Source organism: Macaca nemestrina, chromosome 10 (assembly GCF_043159975.1).
Source record: "Macaca nemestrina isolate mMacNem1 chromosome 10, mMacNem.hap1, whole genome shotgun sequence".
Classification (NCBI taxonomy): Eukaryota; Metazoa; Chordata; class Mammalia; order Primates; family Cercopithecidae; genus Macaca; species Macaca nemestrina.
In genome coordinates, this window is record NC_092134.1 from 116,673,614 (window position 1) to 116,694,078 (window position 20,465).

A 20,465-nucleotide genomic window follows, 5' to 3' on the forward strand; every position below is an offset into this window, starting at 1 on the left:
CATGGTGCTCTTCCTCTCACATAGTGCTCAGCTTAGTCCTCTCGACAAATTTGCCATATTTCACTCTGTTCTTCAGTCTCACTATACATTATCTTTTTGAGGGCACAGATGGTGTCTTACTCACCAACAGATTTCCAGTAGCTAGTACACTACTGGGTGCACGTTAAATCCCTTAAAAACGGTTGTTAAAGAAATACAAGGATGTCCATTAAAATGCCTAGATTTTTATTACCAGTCTGCAAAATTAACATAAATGGCTAATCATATTATTAATATAACTGAGGCTATATATAAGACCTGTTGCAATGATGCAATTAGCACAGTAGTTCCTTATACATTACCAAAGAGGAGATTTTGCATTCAAATCTTTTCATATGATTCCAACATAATCTTGAAAATCTTTGAACATACTTTCTTTTATAACTGCAGGCGCCATTGGCTAATTTTCTGGAACACACCTTTATACTCTGGTCCAACGGATTTTTTAAGATGTCTTCAAGACCATATCTGGAAAAAGAAATAAGCAAATGAACATTTATGGATGTTACACGATGCTCCCACATGCTGTACTAAATGCTTTCTTTATTTCCTTTGAAATGGTCATTAAAGTTATCTTGTGAAGTAGCCATTAAACTCTCATTTTAAGAGTAAGGAAATCAGTGTCTTTATTTGTAACCTCTGAAGGAATGGAAAATACCTAGAATAGAAGCCATCCAGAGAAAAACTGTGCTCAGTCCTGAGATATGCCAGTACTGGAAGATATCCAGAGCAGATGAAATAGACAAAACACTATTCCTCAAGGAATAACCACATGTCACAGCATCGTCTGTAATAAACACACAGTATTGTTGAGTATATTCCCACAGGGCCTTTTAAAGTAATTGGATGAATCTAGAATTTAGCCTTGTGCGTACAGTTGCTAATGAATGGGTAAGTCTGTTGTCTTTGAGGCCAAGTTGGCCTATGTGGGTCACAACAAAATGCTGGAGTCCTCCCTAAGGCTCTGTCCTTAGACTTATTTATATACACCCCAACCATGTCCATAATTTGTCTATATATATCCTAGATGTACATCTCCAACTTGGACCTCTCTTGAATTTCAGCCTCAGATAAACTGACTCCCTGACATCTCCAAAACATGTCTTATGTTGGGCCCTTGATATTTTCTCCTCAAATCAGCTTATTCTCCATCAATGACAAATCAACTGTTAACGCTCTTCATGATCTGGCCCTTCCTTACCTCCCTGACTTCATCTCCTACTGCTCTCCTCTTTGCTCACTCTGCCACAGTCACGTGGCCTTTATTGCTGCTCTCTAAGCACACTTGGCAAGCACCTGCCTCAGGACCTCTGCACTTGCAGTTCTCTTCTTGGGATGCATTTCCCCTAGATATTGACATGGCTTCCTCCTTCACCACCCTCAGGTCTGTGCACAAATGGCACCTTCTCAATGAGGCCTTCCCATCTAAAATTACAACTCCCTTCCCACCCGCCCTTCCAAGTCACAAGCAGTTTCTATCCCCTTCCATCTCTTGCTTTACTTTTCTTAAAATTAATTTATTCTCACTCATTTTGGCAGTGAAAGTTGCTTTACTTTTCTCTTTTGCACTTAACACTATCTAACCACCTACTTATTTTTCTTATTTTCTTTTTTTTTTTTTTTTTTTTGAGACAGAGTCTCGCTTAGTCACCCAGGCTGGAGTTCAATGGCGCGATCTCGGCTCACTGCAAGCTCTGCCTCCCGGGTTCATGCCATTCTCCTGCCTCAGCCTCCCGAGTAGCTGGGACTACAGGCGCCCGCCGCCTCGCCCGGCTAATTTTTTGCATTTTTAGTAGAGACGGGGTTTCACCGTGTTAGCCAGGATGGTCTCGATCTCCTGACCTCGTGATCCGCCCGCCTCGGCCTCCCAAAGTGCTGGGATTACAGGCGTGAGCCACCGCGCCCGGCCTATTTTTCTTATTTTCAGTAAAAAACACTTCATGAAATCTTAGATGTCTTTGATTATAAGATGCAACATTATTTTTGTATCGCAAGAAAAGAAAAGCAGCTGCCATTACAAATGTAAGATGGTACTAAGTCAGATTACAATTTCAGAGATTTTGAAGTGTAAAAAATTGTGCATCTTACATTTGATGAAATAAAGTATTTTCTTTATTGTTTTTCTATCTCACTAAAATGCAAACTTCCATATGGATGTGGATTTTTTTTTTTTTTTTTGAAACGGGGTCTCACTATGTTGGCTGGGGTGGTCTCAAACACTTGGTGTCAAACAATCCTCCCGCCTTGACCTCCCAAAATGTTGGGGTTACAGGTGTGAACCACTGCACCCAGGCTAGATATGGATTTGTATGTTTGGTTCACTGCTGTATTATCTGGCATGTGGTAGATCTTTAATAAATATCTGTTGACTAAATGTTAAAGAACTGATGAAAAAAATGAATAAATAATAGACCCCTATATGAGCAGAGTGTATCTGTTCTAATTGCCTTAGAAGATTGAAATCTAAGAAGAAAAAGATCATAGAGGATGTCAAAAGTTTGATCTGAATTTCCTAGAGTTTTCTGAAACCTCTAGAGAAGATGAGAGACCAATATTAATTCCATAAGTGCTACTGATGTCCTTGGGTTGAATGCATGCAAAGGCCATCCAACCTCAGTTAAAGATTTTCTTAGAGTACTCTCTGCCCCCAAAGCTTAGCCTAACAAGCTCCATCTTACCCAGATTCTCAGCTCAAACATCACCTTCTCAGAAAGGAGGTCCAAGATTGCGCAATCTAGAAAAAGTAGCCACCACCACCACCTATCACAGCTCTGCCCATTCATCTCTATCTCATCACTTTGTTGTCTTTTATTCATAGTACTTATCAGTATATGAAGTTATAGCATGTGCCTAGAACGGTGTCTCAACAGAAAGTGCCTAAGAATTAGTTGTTGAATGAATTTACATGGAGTGTGGAGATCCCTCAAAACTCTTCTCCCTTCTATCCTGACCTAAAAAAGTTCTAGAGAGTTCTATTGTTAAAGTCATTCCTTTTAGTAAAGTTATAAATATTCAAGAAAACTGATTATAAAGTAAATGTGATATTTGGACAAAGATAACATAAGATACCCATGAACACCTTGATAAGTGTGACTTTTCCTGATGAGCGATTTCTGTCTAATCAAAAACAAAGCCCTGAGGGATGGGGAGAAGTTGGTTAGGTGGCTCAGAGTGGAGTTCAGAGCAGCAACTGTGAAAGTGAGAATACCAAGAAGCTGGTTTCCTGGACCTGAATGTGAGAAGGGGCAGGGGTATTAAATGGCTGAGTTTGACCTCTCTAACCTTTTACCTAGGATTTGACCAAGTCCAATGGCTACTAATCCTCCCTTCTCTTCTCTGTGTCTTCACCCTGTGATTTTCTCATCACCTTTTACATTCATCTACTAAGAAAGGATGTTTTTGATGCACTTTAGTTTCTTTTTCCTTCCAAAAAGGATCAACCAGTATATTATTTGTATAATGCAATCTTAAATCTACAAATTTTTCTAATGTCGACCTACAATTTTCTTGCTGTAGCTCATTTTTCCTTTGCTCTATCTGTAAAGGAAAGAAAATGTCTGTTTAGCATAAAATTCATAGAATATCTCTTCCTATATTTAAAGATCCTTAAATTCTACACTTCATAGGTCAGCTGAAGAATTTTTAAAATTAGCTTTATTTGCTTTATAAGGGGGCCAGTTATTGGAAGAACTTCAACCAGTATTTAAAAGCCAACTTTAGTCAAACCACTTTGTCTAGACACTTCACCTCAGTTTTCTGCAGTTTAAATATCCCAGATCTTAAGCCTTTCCCTACGGGGCCTATTTCACAGAACTTTAATTAGTTTTGTGGTTCTTTCATAAAGTCATCTCAATTCTTTTTTCCCCCTCTAGTAATGAAAGCTTTTTTCACTCTAACATAAAAGCTTTCCAACCAGTGGATTTCTTTTGAATCTCTGGATATCCAAAGCATGCATTTGTATCTTCACTGAAGAAAATTATATAACCTTCTATTTTTCTTCTATGTACCTTTAAGTGATTTATTTTTTCACCTGTAATTTCATTATGCTAATCAGCTCATAAACATGGTCAGAGTGTGTGCCCTAGACCTAGACTATTCAAAATTCAGTAAGAAGAGAAAAGAGAGAGAGAGAGACAGAGACAGAGACAGAGACAGAGAGATTAAAAAGAAATATTTAAAATGTGTGGTTAAGATAACTGTTTGTGGTTACTCAGGGACAGAGAATTTAAAATTTCAAATATAGACAGCCCAATAGGTACTAAAAGCCTAGAACTGTGCATTTGTATTAATCCTGTGTTAAAAGTGAGTATTATTTTTTGGTATCTTTGAAAGAGAATTTTGTGTGTAGAAAAGATTATTTTGAACTTTTAAATTAAAATGACAAGTTCTAAACAGTAACTCTTCATTAAGGTGTTAAATTCAAAAATTATTCATAGTCTAGTAATTAATAACGATTATATTTAAGGGCCATCAATTGTGTTTGATCTCATTTATAGAAAAATGGGCTCCTTCAAATTCCTTAAACTCTACTTATAGATTTAAAACATCAATTTTCTTTTCAACACTGTAATTGTCTGATCTAACAAACAAACTTTCCTGGTACCAAATAAACCATGAATCTAATAAGCTTATAAATACAATAAGCTTCAGGATCGTTTCACTATTTTAATACATAGATCAACTCATAAAATTTCAACTTAAATCACAAGTCTTAATCCATTAATCATTACATACATGTTTAAAATAGAAACTAAGAAACTAATCTGTTAACTGTAATAGGCTAAATTATAAACATTGAAAGTACACATGGTGAAACCCTGTCTCTATTGAAAAGTACAAAAATTAGCTAGGCATGGTGGTGAGCACCTGTAATCCCAGCCACTCGGGAAGCTGAGGCATGAGAATCTCTTGAACCCAGGAGGTGGAGATTGCAGTGAGGTGAGATTGTGCCACTGCACTCCAGCCTGGGTGACAGAGCAAGACTGTCTAAAAAAAAAAAAAAAAAAAAAAGAAAGAAAGAAAAGAAAAAGAAAGGACCAAAAATACTAAGCATACATAGATTTCCTAACACAAAATATGTTAATACCATGAAAAACTTTCTAAATCTTCGTAGAGTTGGAAGAGGCTTAGTCATCAAGGAAGTGATGATGTCATCCTTCACAGTTTGGAGGATTACCTCCCTGTGTAATTTATGGATTGGCTAGCTGAAGCTTTGTGGGTGCTAGGTGATACAGGCTGAGACGACACTCGATCGGTGTTTATGACACTGAAAGGGCATACTGGCATATTGAGCCCTATTTATAGCCTGAAACAGAGATTTCATCATTTGAAACAAAAGGCCTTAGATGTGAGTCATCTTATTACCTAATTTTCAAATCATATTGGGATCTGTAACACTCACTTTTGAAGCTTTCTCATTTGAATGGATTTTATATTTCTTTGGCTTTTGAGATGTTCAAATGGGTTTTTTTTTTTTTTTGAGATGGAGTTCTGTTCTTGGCTCACTGCAACCTCCACCTCCCAGGTTCAAGCAATCTCCCGCCTCAGCCTCCCAAGTAGCTGGGATTATAGGAATGTGCCATCATGCCTGGCTAATTTTGTATTTTTAGTAGAGATGGGGCTTCACCATGTTGGCCAGGCCAGTCTTGAACTCCTGACCTCAGGTGATCTGCCCACCTCGGCCTCCCAAAGTGTTGGGATTACAGGCATGAGTCACCGCACCTGGCCATTTAAATGTCTTTTTAGTCAAACTCCTGAATTCTTTACATGTACTTTTAAGTTTTAGAACCACTCAACTACTATAGATAATAAATCAATAATCCATTAAATTCTGGCTATGTCTTCTGATTTGTCTGATTATTTTATAAGTTCTAAGATCATGAAGCTGACACCTTGTACATCTCCTTCTAAAAATGAATCCTAAGGAAATATTCAGAGATGTGCAAAAGAATTCAACCACAGGGATTTCGTCACAGCATTATTTTTAGTAGAAAATGCCCTAAATGTCAAGCAAAGTCTTCTTTTGTTATTTTAAAATCCCATAAAGCTGGGAACCAAAATTTGTTCATTTTTGTTTCTCGTTTTGTCTGGGATTTACCTTCTGGCACTTCACACAGAAGGTGTTCAATAAATACTGATTAACGGAGTAGGTAACTAAATAGTCTTGTGGACACCCCTCTGCAGCAGTTGAGGCACTAGGAGTGTAGCTTGGGAGGGCTTTATCTTTCAAAATCTCTCTGCGAGCCCTTCTCCAGAATGAATAATTGATGTTTTTCAGGTCTTATGTCACGTGCTATACGAACTCACAGCTTTAATCCTCTCTTTGTAACAAGACATGACTTCTAAGCCCCTCTGTGTAAAATTCTAGATCTGATACACCTCTGTAAGATGCAGTCTTGAAAGGAGGGAAGGAAAAGAAACTTCTTGATACCCTTTGTTACATTTGTTCTCTCATAGGAGAAAATGATGTAGAAAGGAGAATGGACCCCAAACCAGCTAAGAGATAAATGCCTCTGCTCTGTTATCAATCATGTCAAATTCTTACATTTTCCAAAGTTTATGCAATAAACATGTATTCCTTTTGGAATAAAGAAACATCACGCTTTAAAAACTATGCTTAACTAATTCTATAATCTGCTTTCAATTTTTACTTATTCAATTTATTTATCTTCTGCCAGCGATCTAAAAGCTTTTGTCGTGCATTGTTCAATGGACACCTTATTACAGTTGCACACCTGGGCAGAGTGCTGAAATTCACTGTCATTGCAAACTTGACTTATACCATATTAAGAGTGTAACTGCTAACTAAGAGTAAAAGACAGAAAATAGTCCAGAAAATAGCTCAAAGCTTCAATGACAGGGCTGGTCTGCTTCTTGCAGGCTCTGCTCCCCTCCTCAGAGTGGAAAAGTTCACAGGTCTGCAAATTCAAGGTCTTTCCCAAAGCATCTAGTAAACAATTAGAAAGAATTTTTTTTTTTTTTTTTTTTTTTTTTTTTTTTGAGATGGAGTCTCATTCTGTCACCCAGGCTGGAGTGCAGTGGTATGATCTTGGCTCACTGCAACCTCTGCCTCCCGGGTTCAAGCGATTTTCCTGCCTCAGCCTCCCAAGCAGCTGGGACTACAGGTGTGCGCCACCACCCCCAGCTAATTTTTTTTTTTTTTTTCTGTAGTTTTAGTAGAGATGAGGTTTCGTCATGCTGGCCAGGCTGGTCTCAAATTCCTGACCTCAGGTAATCGGCCCACCTCTTCCCAAAGTGCTGGGATTACACGTGTGAGCCACCATGCCCCGCCTAATTAGGAGGTTCTGATTTCCAAAGTGAGGCAGATAACCAGATAACACTGGACTATAAAGGGGGAGTAGAGAATGTTGTTAACATTGAATTCAAGGAAAGGGTTTACTATGAAGAAAAAGAAAGGCCAGTAGCTGCACAGAATGACAGGTGAGAGTGAGTCCCAGGAGGTTACTACTGTCCACCCTCGAGGGCTGCTGGGAGTAGTGACAGACACCCTTACCCACAGTCCTGGAAGGCTTACTGGAGAAGACGATTTTCAGTAGCTGCTTTCTCAGACACACATATCAAAGACATTGGCGTGACATCAAGTTATGCTAAAAAAGAATTGAGACATCTAGCAAGTAAAAGGGAAAACAGGAAAAAGGGTTTCAGCATTTCTGGAGTCTCACTGGGAGCCCCAAGGTTGGTGAATTAATGCTCCTTGGACAATTATCTTAGAGTTTGGTTGCCTGATGGTCTGTGGTCTGCTTCCTACCCACTCCCCATTGCAATCTCATGGTTTACATGCCATATATACCCCCATCTCCACTGCAAGAGCACCTGTATCGCTCCACACTTCAATCCCCTCACCCTCAGTGCCCTCTCCCTCAGTTACCTACTTGAAATTTATGAATAACAGCAGAAAATCACTGTGATATGTGATCTGTAGGAGCTGTGTAACATGGTGTAGTTACAGGCAAATACAACCCGGGCTCTGATGCTGGCTCTACTGGGCTCTTTAAGGCCTTTTCCTCATACTTACAATGAGGATAGTACGCACACTTTCCATCATTGCTGTCAGGGTGGAATGAGATAATGTCTGTGAAAATACCAAGTCTAATGCTCAACTTGCTGTGTGATTGGAAGATAAACTAGTGTATTTTTCAAAATATGAAAATATGGCCAATAACAGATGAGTTTGGATGCAGTCTGATTATTTTCCTTCTTTAGTCTTGCAATAGGTCTCCTCTCAGCTAAATAAATTTCAGTAATAATAACTATATCCAACTTAAAATTTGCATTAAGAATATGCCACACTATTGAGTATGAACATGCAGGTTTTGGATTTATAATCCTGCCATGTGGCTTTAGCATCTAGGGGCTTCAGTTCCTAAGTAAAGCCAAAGAAAGGCCCTCTTCTAAACCAAGCTTTGGCTGGTAATAGTTACTCTTCCCTTTGGCTCTCATCAATTATCTATAATCTACTCTCACTCAGGTCTCACCTCTGCAAGGACAAGACCCTTCTGGCTGTTCTAAACAACCCAACTTTTCCCTTGTTGAGTATTACTTAATGGCTGTGAAGCTCCAGTGGAGATTTGGTCATGAAGATAATATTCATTACACAGTCCCCATTTATAAAACACATTGTATTTGTCCAATTTTTACAACAGCCCTGCAAGGTAGCTATAATTATCTCTATTTTGCAAATGAAGGCATTAAAGCTAAAAAAGATTAGGTAACAATCAATAGTAGCGCTTAGATTCAAAACATGAGGTTTCACTCCACTAAGCTACCTTCCAAATCTGTTTATTATTCATTCATTTTGGTTTTTTAAATTTGTAGGCTAATTAACTTGTGTCTGTTCCATAAGCTACTAATCACGGTATCTCTGAGTAAAAGACTTACATTATTACACTGCTGATTACTTCTGTTTCATCTGCATTTCTAAGTTACAATCACCTGCTAGACAAAGACAATACCCTCCAGTTCTTAGGTGTTGTCATTGTATACTTTCAATATAAGGCTAGGAATGCTAACCACTCTCTGTACATACTTTTTAAACTAACTGCATTAATGAAAAAGAGAGATCATAATGAGAACTCCAGATCATTACTATCCATCAAAATTTGAGCCCAAGATCACCCAAGGTCAGGACTTTGAGACCAGCCTGGCCAACATGGTGAAACCCCATTTCTACTAAAAATACAAAAATTAGCTGGGCGTGGTGGTGCATACCTGTAGTCCCAGCCACTTGGGAGGCTGAGGTGGGAGAATCGCTTGCACTCAGGAGGCAGAGGCTGCAGTGAACCAAGATTGTGCCACTACACTCCAGCTTGGGCGACAGAGCAAGACTCCGTCTCAAAAACAAAACCAAACAAATAAACAAACAAAAATTGAGCCCAGAAACGTAAGTCAGTATGTATTGACCTATGGCAACACTACAGAGGCAATGGAAATACCTAGTATCCAAAGAGGTCAGATCCTCAAAAAGTCTAGCTCAGTGTCACCAGTTTTCCAAATGAAGGATTTGAGTTATTTGTTTTTCATGATGAGGGGAGCCAATGTAGAGCTAACCCAAATGCTTGCCTCTCAAATGTTTTTTTAAAAATAAATTTTAAAGTTGATATTTAGTTATAGCCAAACATGTTCAAAAAGTGGCAATAACAACCAATGTTTTTGTCACCCAGTTTTTAAAAATAGCTTACCTATGTGTTACTCTTTTAGACATTCAGATATTACTAAATATATTCTCTTACTAAAATGTTAACTGCCAAGATTCAACCCACAGGCATATTTTTATAGGCAAGTTACATATCCTTGAAAAATTATAGAAATACACAATAACGCCTACATCCCCAGGGCCAAAATCCACAAGCAGCTTCTACAGACCTTGTGCTACAGGAGGCAGCAGTTTTTCCCACTAAAAAGGACTCATAAAAATCTCAAGGGAGGTGAAAACACCTTTTTGAAACATGAAGCATCAAACCATCCAGTCCTGTAAAAAGGGAAAGGCACCAGCTAAAAATATATCCCATATTCTTTTCAATCATGTTTATTGTATTCATAAATAAAAATGTCCTACCATATATTTTATTCATGCATATACCATGAATATTTATTCATATTTATTCAACAACAACAACAAGGCTAGAGGTTCCCAACAGTACTCTGGCTTTGTCATTTGTGTTCATTTGCTTCAGTCTCTATGGATGTGGTTATTATCAACAAAAATCATGCCTGTGAATTACAATTAGGGCTTGGAGAAATTGCATCATCAGTCAAATATTAAACATTTGGTGAGTGTTTACAACATGTAAGACACTGCACTAGGCATTGTGCATGTTCAAACTGAAAGATAAAATTCCTCTTTTTAAGATGAGAGTTAAATTGAATACAGATATTACTATGTGTCCTTAATATCGTATAAACAGACATCCGATTTCTATAGACCTTTAAAGACTGAGCTATGGAAAAAAAGAAAAAGAAATTTTAGAAAATCTGAGCTGAAAGCAATTTGCCAGTCAGTATTTTGAGATGATTTGTCTTTGAAGTTATGTGGTTCTCTCTAGATGAATTGATTCTAGTACCTAGTGAATTGTTGTTTACATTGGCATTCGCCAAAATACATTGTAGTTTGAACTGAGCAAAACAAAGTTAACTGGAATTTCTCAAAGTTTTTATTATGGTAATGGTTTCCTGGACATATTCAACAATGAAAGTTTTTAAATTTTGTTTTGTTTACAGCATGCCTCCTAATATCTAACAGAACCTATATTTGTTTCCATGTTTGTCTTCTCAGGAGTATAGAAGTCAAAGATAATTGTTTTTTAATTTTGTGCATTTTATTGTTGTTGTTTTTAATCTAAAACAATTAAGATAAGCACGCTGTGAATCATCAGAATAACTATCTTATAGCTGAGTAGTGTCACGTGGTTTTGGTGTCCTCGTTTGCATTTCTGCTTATGAGCAGGTTAATAGCAAGCCAAATGACATCATGCTTTGTTGCACAAGCAAAGGTTCCCAGCGATTTGAATAGAGGAAAGTGGTAGGAAAATGGAATCATTACATTGAGCATGATTTACAGGCTTGTTGAACTCAAGGGAAAATGTGCTGTAGTGGACAACTCTATGCTAGAGCAGGAGTCTGGACAGTACATATTATGTTTTATACGGTACCTCTTATGGCAGTTCATTAACATTAGCAGAGTTACAATTTTAAAACTTTAAAAAACTATTATCTTGTTCTTTAATAAATTTATTTATTTATTTATTTATTTGGAGACAGGGTCTCACTCTGTCACCCAGGGTGGAGTGCAGTGGCACGATCTTGGCTCACTGAAACCTCCGCTTCCTGGGCTCAAACGATCTTCCCACCACAGTCTCCTAGTAGCTGGGACTACAGGTGTGAGCCACCACACCTGGCTAATTTTTGTATTTTTTTGTATAGATGAGGTTTCACCATGTTCCCCAGGCTGGTCTTGAACTCCTGAGCTCCAGCAATCCACCCACCTAGGCCTCTCAAACTGCTAGGATTACAGGCGTGAGGCTCCGTGCCTAGCCAAAAAACTATTCTCATGTACTGTATTTTGCAGGAAACTATTAAAATTGTTGGCAGAACAAGATAATAAATGATAAATATTAAAAAGAATTTCAAACGCCAAGACAGTGGCAGTGAGTCAAAGGATTCCTCATGCGAGAAAGCAAAGGAATCATGTAGACAAAAACACAAACACATTGTTCTACTATTTAATTCGACATTGACAGCTTAGTTTCAGCAGAACAACATCAATCATCACATTAATGTTGTAGACGTACGTTGTAATTTGGTTCTGATTTGTTAATTTTCTTTGGTTTTATTGTCATATGAGAGCCACAATAATTAAGGAGTTTTCCCTCACCTACTATTTGTATGTATGTGATTTTAAATAATATAATAAAACAATTTAAGTCAATATTTAGAGTCTTCACAGCTCTCTCTCCCTCTTTACTCAATTTTGAAAAACACTGATATCGTGAAAATCACCTTCAAATTGAAGTAAAAAAAGGCTTGAGTTCTAAGCCAACATTTAAATCTGAGTCTCAATTTACTCACCTGTAAAACTGAAATAACATTAAAGCTACTCTTTCACTGTTGTTGAAGGTACCTTGATCAATGTGTGACACATAATAGGAGTTCAATAAATAGTAGTTCATTTTCATCAGCAACATACTGTCAAAATCTGTAACTGTACAGTTTTGTAGCCAAAATCTGAAAATTACATTTTCTGCAGGACTATTTAAGACAGTTGAGTTGGGCAGCAAAGATAACCAACCTGAGAGCAGAAGAATGGTTTAGCCAGTAAGCGCATCATGATTCTGTACAGAAAATAAACATAATAAATATATATATTGCCATATATAGTGTACCAAATACACATTTTTGTGCCTTGTGTTAAAATCAATATTCAGCAAAGATGAATGCTATTATCATCATGGTATAGTCAACTTCTGGGATACAAAAATAAATCAGAAGTATTATTCTTTAAAACTGTATTATGATTGCAATTATATTATTAAAAATTAGACAAATTTTCAGTTTGATATAACAGTTCAGGAACAATCATTTCTTAGCAAAGTTGGCTAAGATGGTTTTAGCTCCTGCATTTGTATTATTGGAGAGACACCCCCTTTCAAGTGGCACATATCATAGCAACACTCACCTTTTCTGTGCAAAGCAGAAAATAATTTTCAGTAACATGTTTTCTGGAAGAAATTTTATACCTAGGACTCACAGCTTGGGTAAGTCTAAAATATCCTTTATCTTTACATGGTTAACAATCTGTAATGATCATTTTATCAAGCTTTTAAAATATTTTTTGAATCCATACATTCAAAACCCTAAGAAAGTATCTTAAATCTCTCTTATAAAGGCTACTGCTTTGGAGTTTGAGTAGTGAGTACAAGGTATGTTTTGAGTGACTTCTCTTTCTCTAAGATTCTCTTCTTTCCATCATGTGCCTTATCTTTTTTTTTCTTTTTAGTTTTTCTTTGGCTATCATATGCTTTATCTTTGAGTGTTATTATACATAATTTTGGAACTTTTCATTTTTGTGAAATTTGTAGATGGTAACACTGAATTATTTTAATTCATTCTGCAAGGCTTAAAGTAATCCCAAATAGGGACTTTTTTTTTTCCCTGAAAAATGTAGAATTAAATGACTACAATTAAATGCAATCCTAAAAGTTTATTTTTGTTTAATGTTGAAAATTTCACTTCACAAAACAACTCTGAAGATTGGCATTATGGTGTAATTTTAACAGTATCTCTATTTTTCTGTCTTATGTTATTATTTTTATGCTTACAAACAGTTGTTTATAAATAATTTGTTATTTTTCCCAAAGTTATCTAGGAATGCCTCCCTTAAAACATCCACGATCCTTTATGTCCAATTTAAACATCCAAAGCTCTGAGAAATGGAAACATTTTCATACCTCATTTGGCCACAGAATCCGTGTGATCTGATGTGAGGCTTCGTGGGAATGGTCACACATTTTACCATATAGTAATGCCCTACATCAACTTGTTTGCTAAACCCCCGACCCCTGGGAAGGTTGATAAATACAGTGCATGCAATCTACTATCTTCCTAAAATCTGAATAGTTCTGCAGTTCAAAAGATATATGGTCCCAGGGAATTCAGATAAGGGATTATAAATCCATTTTCATAGTAACTGTCAATCCTATTCTCCTACTTAACTATTTGAAAGCTGTTAATAATTGAGGGACTTTTTTGGTAGATAAAATTAGTAACTTTATAATCATTAATTATTATAGCATCTTACTCTCAGAATAGTAAAAATGCATTTATACTTCAACTGTCAAAACTTGAACAAAGCACACAAGTGAATTCTTACTCGAAGTACTATCTGGAATACTTACATTATAAGCAATATAACAGAAATCTTATGTCTTCATATGATGTAATATATATAATATTTTAATCACTTATATTTAAAAGTGAATATTCAGATATTAATATTGATCAGAATAACAAACTTTGTGTTACTGACATTATATTATAGAATAGGCATTCAACTATTCTGCCTTTCAAAAGTCAAGGTCAAGTCTGAAACTGAAACCAAATAGTAAATGTTGTCTGAATTGGGAGGCTGAAGCCAGATTTCAATGTATCCTAAATTATATATGTATGTGTATTTTCCAATTTTGCTCAAAGACCATTACTACATTTTAAAAAGTGGTTTAGATTCTCATAAAAATTTAACAGAGTGAATATTGGTAACATTGGAACTTACCTTTCAGAAGTCAAATCTTAGAGCTCTCTTCTTCAGGACTTTGTAAGCCTAAAATTTAGAATTATTATTATTAATTGTTTTTTGAGATGGCGTCTCACTCTGTCACCTAGACTGGAGTGCAGTGGCACAATTTCAGCTCACTGCAGCCCCTGCCTCCTGGGTTCAAGTGATTCTCCTGCCTCAGCCTCCCAAGTAGCTGGGATTATAGGTGCATACCACCGTGCCCTGCTAATTTTTGTATTTTCAGTAGAGACGGGGTTTCATTATGTTGGCCAGGCTGGTCACGAACTCCTGACCTCAAGTGATCCTCCCACCTCGGCCTTCCAAAATGCTGGGATTACAGGCTTCAGCCACCCCGCCCTAGAATTATTATTATTTTTTTAATCAAGAGAAAAATAAGATGATCTCTGGATGGAGGGCTATAGTATATGTGTGGGTAAGGGTAGGGGGAGTCCACGGATAAGCTTCCTTTGGTGGAGCATGGGCTTTGCATCCACACCATCTGTATTCAAATTTCAGTTTCTCTGTTTTCTAGCTAAATGGTCTTGGGAAATCGGCTTATTTTCTAGACAGTTGGTCTTCACTTTTAAAATCGAGGCAACAAAATGAAGCTTTCAGAGTTGTTCATAATATTACATGGGTTAATTTATGTAACTGTCTAACATAGAGTTACACTATGCATAATACAGAATTCGCTATCACCTAGTAAACAGTAAAACAGTGCATGGCTCTTCCTCAAGGGAAAAAGTTTTGAAGAGGGAAAATGCAAGTATGTGATTAAACCTCTGCCTTTCCTAAACAAACTAAATACATCACTGAGTGCCTCTTCTGTCTTTTCTTTAATCTTGTGCTAGTTACTATGCCTGTCCACATACAGAATTATCTGGAGGCCAAAACTATCTGAGCTCCTCAAGATGAAAAGTGTTGTTCTAACCAGTTCTTTCAGCCGCATCAAAAATGGGCCACACATGAAAGTTTGATCTCACCATCCCCTTCTCACTTTTTCCCCTTAGCTTTCAGCTAAGACGGCTGCTGGATTCAGCCCTTTTCTGTGTCCCTCCGAGAGCTATGAGAACTGAACCAGAGCAGCTACACACCAGTCATTTCTCCATGACTAGGAAAATCCCTGAGCATGCCCATGGCACTAAGCGTATCTCTGTAAAATAGATGAGTAGGGAAGCATTTTGCAGTGGGTGGGCTGGAATTCATCCCATTCTGCATGAATTTTAGAGTCTTCTCTTTGAAGTTCAGTCCCTGACCTACACTTTGGAAGAACTGGGAATGTTTCTATTACCGTTATCATCAGCAGTGGTTTTATTGTTACTTACATTATGAAAGATATTTTTTCTTATCTTGAAACAGGGCAAATGAAGTATGAGGAACAATTCTTGAAAGTAAAAATATGCTTCTCATTTTTCTGGGATAATGCTTAGAAAATGTGACGGCCATCTAAGACAAAGCTTACTTAAGTGATTTAACTATCATTTTAAGGAATTCATTTTTTAAAAATCTCATTTATGGTTCATCACCTCAGTATTTTTATGCTGAGTTGTCATATCTTATTTATTTAACTAATTTACTTATTATTTTGGGACGATTGTATCCTCTTTTGGTATTCTCACTTTTTACATGAAATAGTAAGTATATTTCCTAAGTGCCAGGAAAAAAATGAGAACACTTTAAAGAGCTGGAAGTATACTATATCTCACGCTTGATGCCAGTAAAAACAACCCACAAGCCAATAAAGGGAAGACAAAGGAAATGCAGTGTCTGCAATGAGTCATTTAACAATATGGCAGTAAAAGGTAAAAGAGAAAGCCTTGGACTGTTTACACTCTTCTGCCCCTCAAATACCCCATCGAAGCCCTTCAACTTTAGCAGATCATTATTTAAATCTACTTTTTTTTAAGGAAAGAAAGATCAGGCAACACGGGTTTCCTTTACTGCCTCTACCCTGAATTTCTTCAGATCGCTAAAGAGGAAGAGACTAAACCCTTCTACAGGGAAAACTCCTCACCTATGCCCTGTTCTCTTTCTTTCCACTCTTCTCCATGGCCTTGCCCTCCATCAGTCATCCTTCTACAAAGTGTCAGTCACTCTTGATTCTCCTTGATTTCTCCTTGACCTATTAATGGAAACATGCTAGGTGTTTCCCATACTCACTTTAACGTCCCCTCTGCTTTTCTACCTTCATTACCAAATAGTTACTTTAAATCTAGGTCTTCCACTCTACAAAAATGGTTCTCCTAAGGGTCCCCAGTGGCCTCCCTAAACACAAATTCATTGGACTTTTCTCTATTCTTACCCTCTGATCTCGGCAGCATTTGACACTGCTGACACCTACTCCCTGTTGAATTCTCTTCTTTGAAGTCTTAGACTCCCCTCTCTGAGCCTTTAACCTCACCTCACAGATTTTCCTTCACTTCTACTCATTAAATGAAATACTACTAAGAGTCTTTCTTGACCCTCTTTTTATCTTACTCTCTTTGGTGATCTTTTTGGAAAGCTTATTTATTCAACTTTTTCAACTTTCTGCAAATGACTCCAAAATACGTGTTTCCAAGCCTGACTTCTCTCCTAATTCAGCATCTGAATTTCCAATTGCCTGCTAAACACTGCCGTATCTCCAAAACAATTAAAATTTTAAATTTCAAAGCCAAATGAAGCATCTCATCTTTGAAACATTCTCATCTAAACTAATACATTTTCAGCCTCCAAGAGCATTTGGGAGCACATTCAGCCTCTCCCTTTGTCTCACACCCTACATGAATTTAATCAGTGAAAGAAAGATGGGACTTTGAAACCAGACTGACTTGGGTTGAATCCCTGTTGTACCACTTTCTAGAACTGTGACCTCAGGTTAGTTGCTTGATCTCCCTGAGTTTCTTCACCTGAATTAATCAGGTACCCATATTTACTCAGCCCAGGTATTGCACCAGTTAAATGAGACAATGTTCACAAAGCACCTTGTATGTGCCTGACATATCACAGCCAGGCAAATAATTTTTATACATTTTTAGTTTTGCTTACAAATAGTCTCTTTTATTGTAACATTTTCTCTTTTGATATTACTGACATTGTCACCACCTTTGTTTTGCATCTCATTACCACTTGCCTAGATGATTGCAACTTTTCTAAAAATATTTTCTTTCTTATCTCCCAGCCTCCTGTCCATCCTCCTTACTACTGCTAGAACTCCTTCTAGAGCACTGCTATCAGCCACATGGCTTACAGAATAGATGACAAGCTCCCCATCTTGGGATTTAAGTTTCTCCACAACTGTTTCTTTTCACCTTCTAAAATCACTACTACATCTGCAGCCCCCTGAGCCCAGTGCTTTGGCCAGACTGGACCCTTAATTTGACATTCTTTACTTTCCTAGCTCCTTACTTTTGGTCACTCATGCTCTTTGCCAACTGGTGGTGTCTGGTTAGGCCATGTGGCCACGGGGCCAATTGCCTGCATTTATTAAAATGATACCAAGAGGAAACCACAGGAAATAGCCTTTATTTGACATAAAAACTATGTGCCAGAAACATTTATAAGTGCTTTGGAGATATTAACTCATTTAATCCTTATAACAACCTTATGAGTTAGGCACTATTAGGATCATAATTCAGAAGACTAAGAAACTGAAGCATACACAAAAAGTTATGCCAGGTGCCCAAGATCATTAAAAATAGCACAGCCAGGCTTCAAATACAGGTAGTCCGGATAGTCAAGAGTCTGTGCTTAACTCATCACTATGCTGTCTCTCCTAAAGGTTTGTCCAGGGCAGCACCAATGTAAGTAGTTTTAACTAAGGTTGCCAGTCTATGTGAAGCTAGACACCAATGGTTAGGACCAAACAGGTCAAGAATGAGATGCATTGATGTGTGAGGAAGTTCAAGGTTCACAGTTGCAAGATGAGCAGATGGGAATTACCTGAGCCAAGTTCAGGAGCTCATGACAGCTTTAAACACAGTACCCATGACCTCTGTGACAGCCCAGTTGGGAAAGCTAAGGGATCTGACACAAGCAAGTCTGTCTTGTTAACAGTCATCTGTCTCACCCCATCCCCATGAGGTGTGAGCTTCCCAGGAGGAGGAACTATGCATTCCTAGCCTTTGTGGCCTCCTAGTATCTGACATAGCACTCATATTTAGTCAACACACATCAGGAGCCTGTGTGTGTTAGGAACAGTATGGGGGTTGGGACATTTCATGGTTTCTTCCCCTAGACTTGCTACGGTACTTTTTCTCTGATTTGATCTGTAAATTGTATTTGTACAAGACATGTGATTGCCAAGAGCTTTCTCCACAGTCTTTGCAGAAGCAATATAAATCACCTTAAAACCACAGGGCTTTCTGGAAATGAATTAGGGTTGAGACTTAAAGAACCGACTCTGGGGAATTTTAATTAGAACTGCAAATTCATCACATAGATTCTTTGCCATTTGGTGAATCAAACCTATCCCAATAAAATTGCTGTGCTTGGCTCAATTACAAGTGCTGCGCCTTCTCCTCTATATTCCTTCTGGTATCCTGCATAGTGTCTAAATATAGTAGGTTTGCTATACATGCTAGATGAATGCATGTTTGATGATAAGAAATGCTAGTGAAACTTTCACATCTGAGCACTTCTCATTTTTGTCTCTGAAGTTTAAAGTTGTTTTCCTCAGGGGGAAAGTTGGCTGGTATAATGGAGAAGTGTCTGGGCTATTGATCACAAGTCTCTAACTCTAGAATTTAGCAAACAACAAAAAAAGTTTGAGATATATATCTCTACTTTAAAAGCTTACACAAAGTAAAGTTCATTCTGTACACTATTGACCACCAACCTAGACATTCAATGTTTTCTTCCACTTGGGATAAAAAAAAGAGGTTTTCACTGCATTTTCTCCTAAATCATATAATTATAGGGGTTTTGAAATTACTGGATCTAGCCTTTGCCCTTCAGGCAGAAAGTATGTTTAAAAATTTCCCTGAGTAAAAATCATTATAGTTGTGTCTTGAATTTTGTATGTAGCATTAGTTTGTATAGACATAGAGGGCGTAGGTACTGGCTTGCTTTATTTGCAGTGTCATGAAGAAGTCAGACGTAGCTAAACTTTTTCTTTTGTGTAGTCCTTGAAGTGGCATAAAAAAGGAATTGATGTGGTTTCATCAGTTCTAAAGCAGGATCTGTCCCCAACACTGACCCATTGAGCAAACAAGAAATAAGTCAACTTGGTTGCTTCTTGTCCATTTATAACCTGAACACTTCTTTAATGGTTAGGGACAACTTTTGATGAAGTAAAGACAAATTTCAGTATCAGCAGAGACTAGATTAACACATGCTTTATAGTAATTAAAATAAATTAATGGCAATGATATAATAAAACTCCACTGTTCTTTAAAAAATTCCCTGAGCAGATTAGTTTGTCTTGTTTTTTAGATACATTTAGAGATTGCACAACTACCACCAATAGCCAGTTTAGTGTTTAATAGCTCAAGTCTGTCTTTCTTTTTCTTTCTTTCTTTCTTTCTTTCTTTCTTTCTTTCTTTCTTTCTTTTTCTCTTTCTTTCTTTCTTTCTTTCTTTCTTTCTTTCTTTCTTTCTTTCTTTCTTTCTTTCTTTCTTTCTTTCTTTCTTTCTTTCTTTCTTTCTTTCTTTCTTTCTTTCTTTCTTTCTTTCTTTCTTTCTTTCTTTCTCTTTCTTTTGAGACGGAATTTTGCTCTTGTTGCCCAGGCTGGAGTGCAATGGCGTGATCTCAGCTCACTGCAACCTCTGCCTCCTGGGTTCAAGTGATTCTCCTGCCTCAGCCTCCCGAGTAGCTAGGATTACAGGCCCACACCACCATGCCCAGCTAATTTTTTTGTATTCTTAGTAGAAACAGGTTACACCATGTTAGCCAGGCTGATCTCGAACTCCTGACCTCAGGTGATCTGCCCATCTCTGCCTCCCTGGGATCACAGGCATGAGCCACCGCGCCCAGCCTCAAGTCTTATTTCAAATCGAAACTTTCCAACATTTCTTTCTCATCTCTTCAGTGGAGCTGGAGAACAACTGGGTAACTTTGTGTAATTACTTTATGAAGTCATTTCTCTTTCTCAAGAAAAGACATTTAAAAATTTAGAAAATGTAGTTAGTGAACTATAAACCCCTACATTGCAGGGCCTTCC

The 20,465-nt window shown here is 37.4% G+C and overlaps 1 long non-coding RNA gene across 1 annotated transcript; it reads right to left on the reverse strand.

Annotated features, from left to right (window-relative positions):
• Positions 1 to 223: 223 nt before the first annotated feature.
• On the reverse strand, positions 224 to 14,412 carry LOC105492136 (uncharacterized). Its single transcript, XR_003020530.2, has 3 exons — positions 14,324 to 14,412; positions 12,344 to 12,386; positions 224 to 507 (listed from the first exon to the last, which is right to left on the reverse strand). It is a non-coding gene; the product is annotated as an uncharacterized lncRNA (long non-coding RNA).
• Positions 14,413 to 20,465: the final 6,053 nt, after the last annotated feature.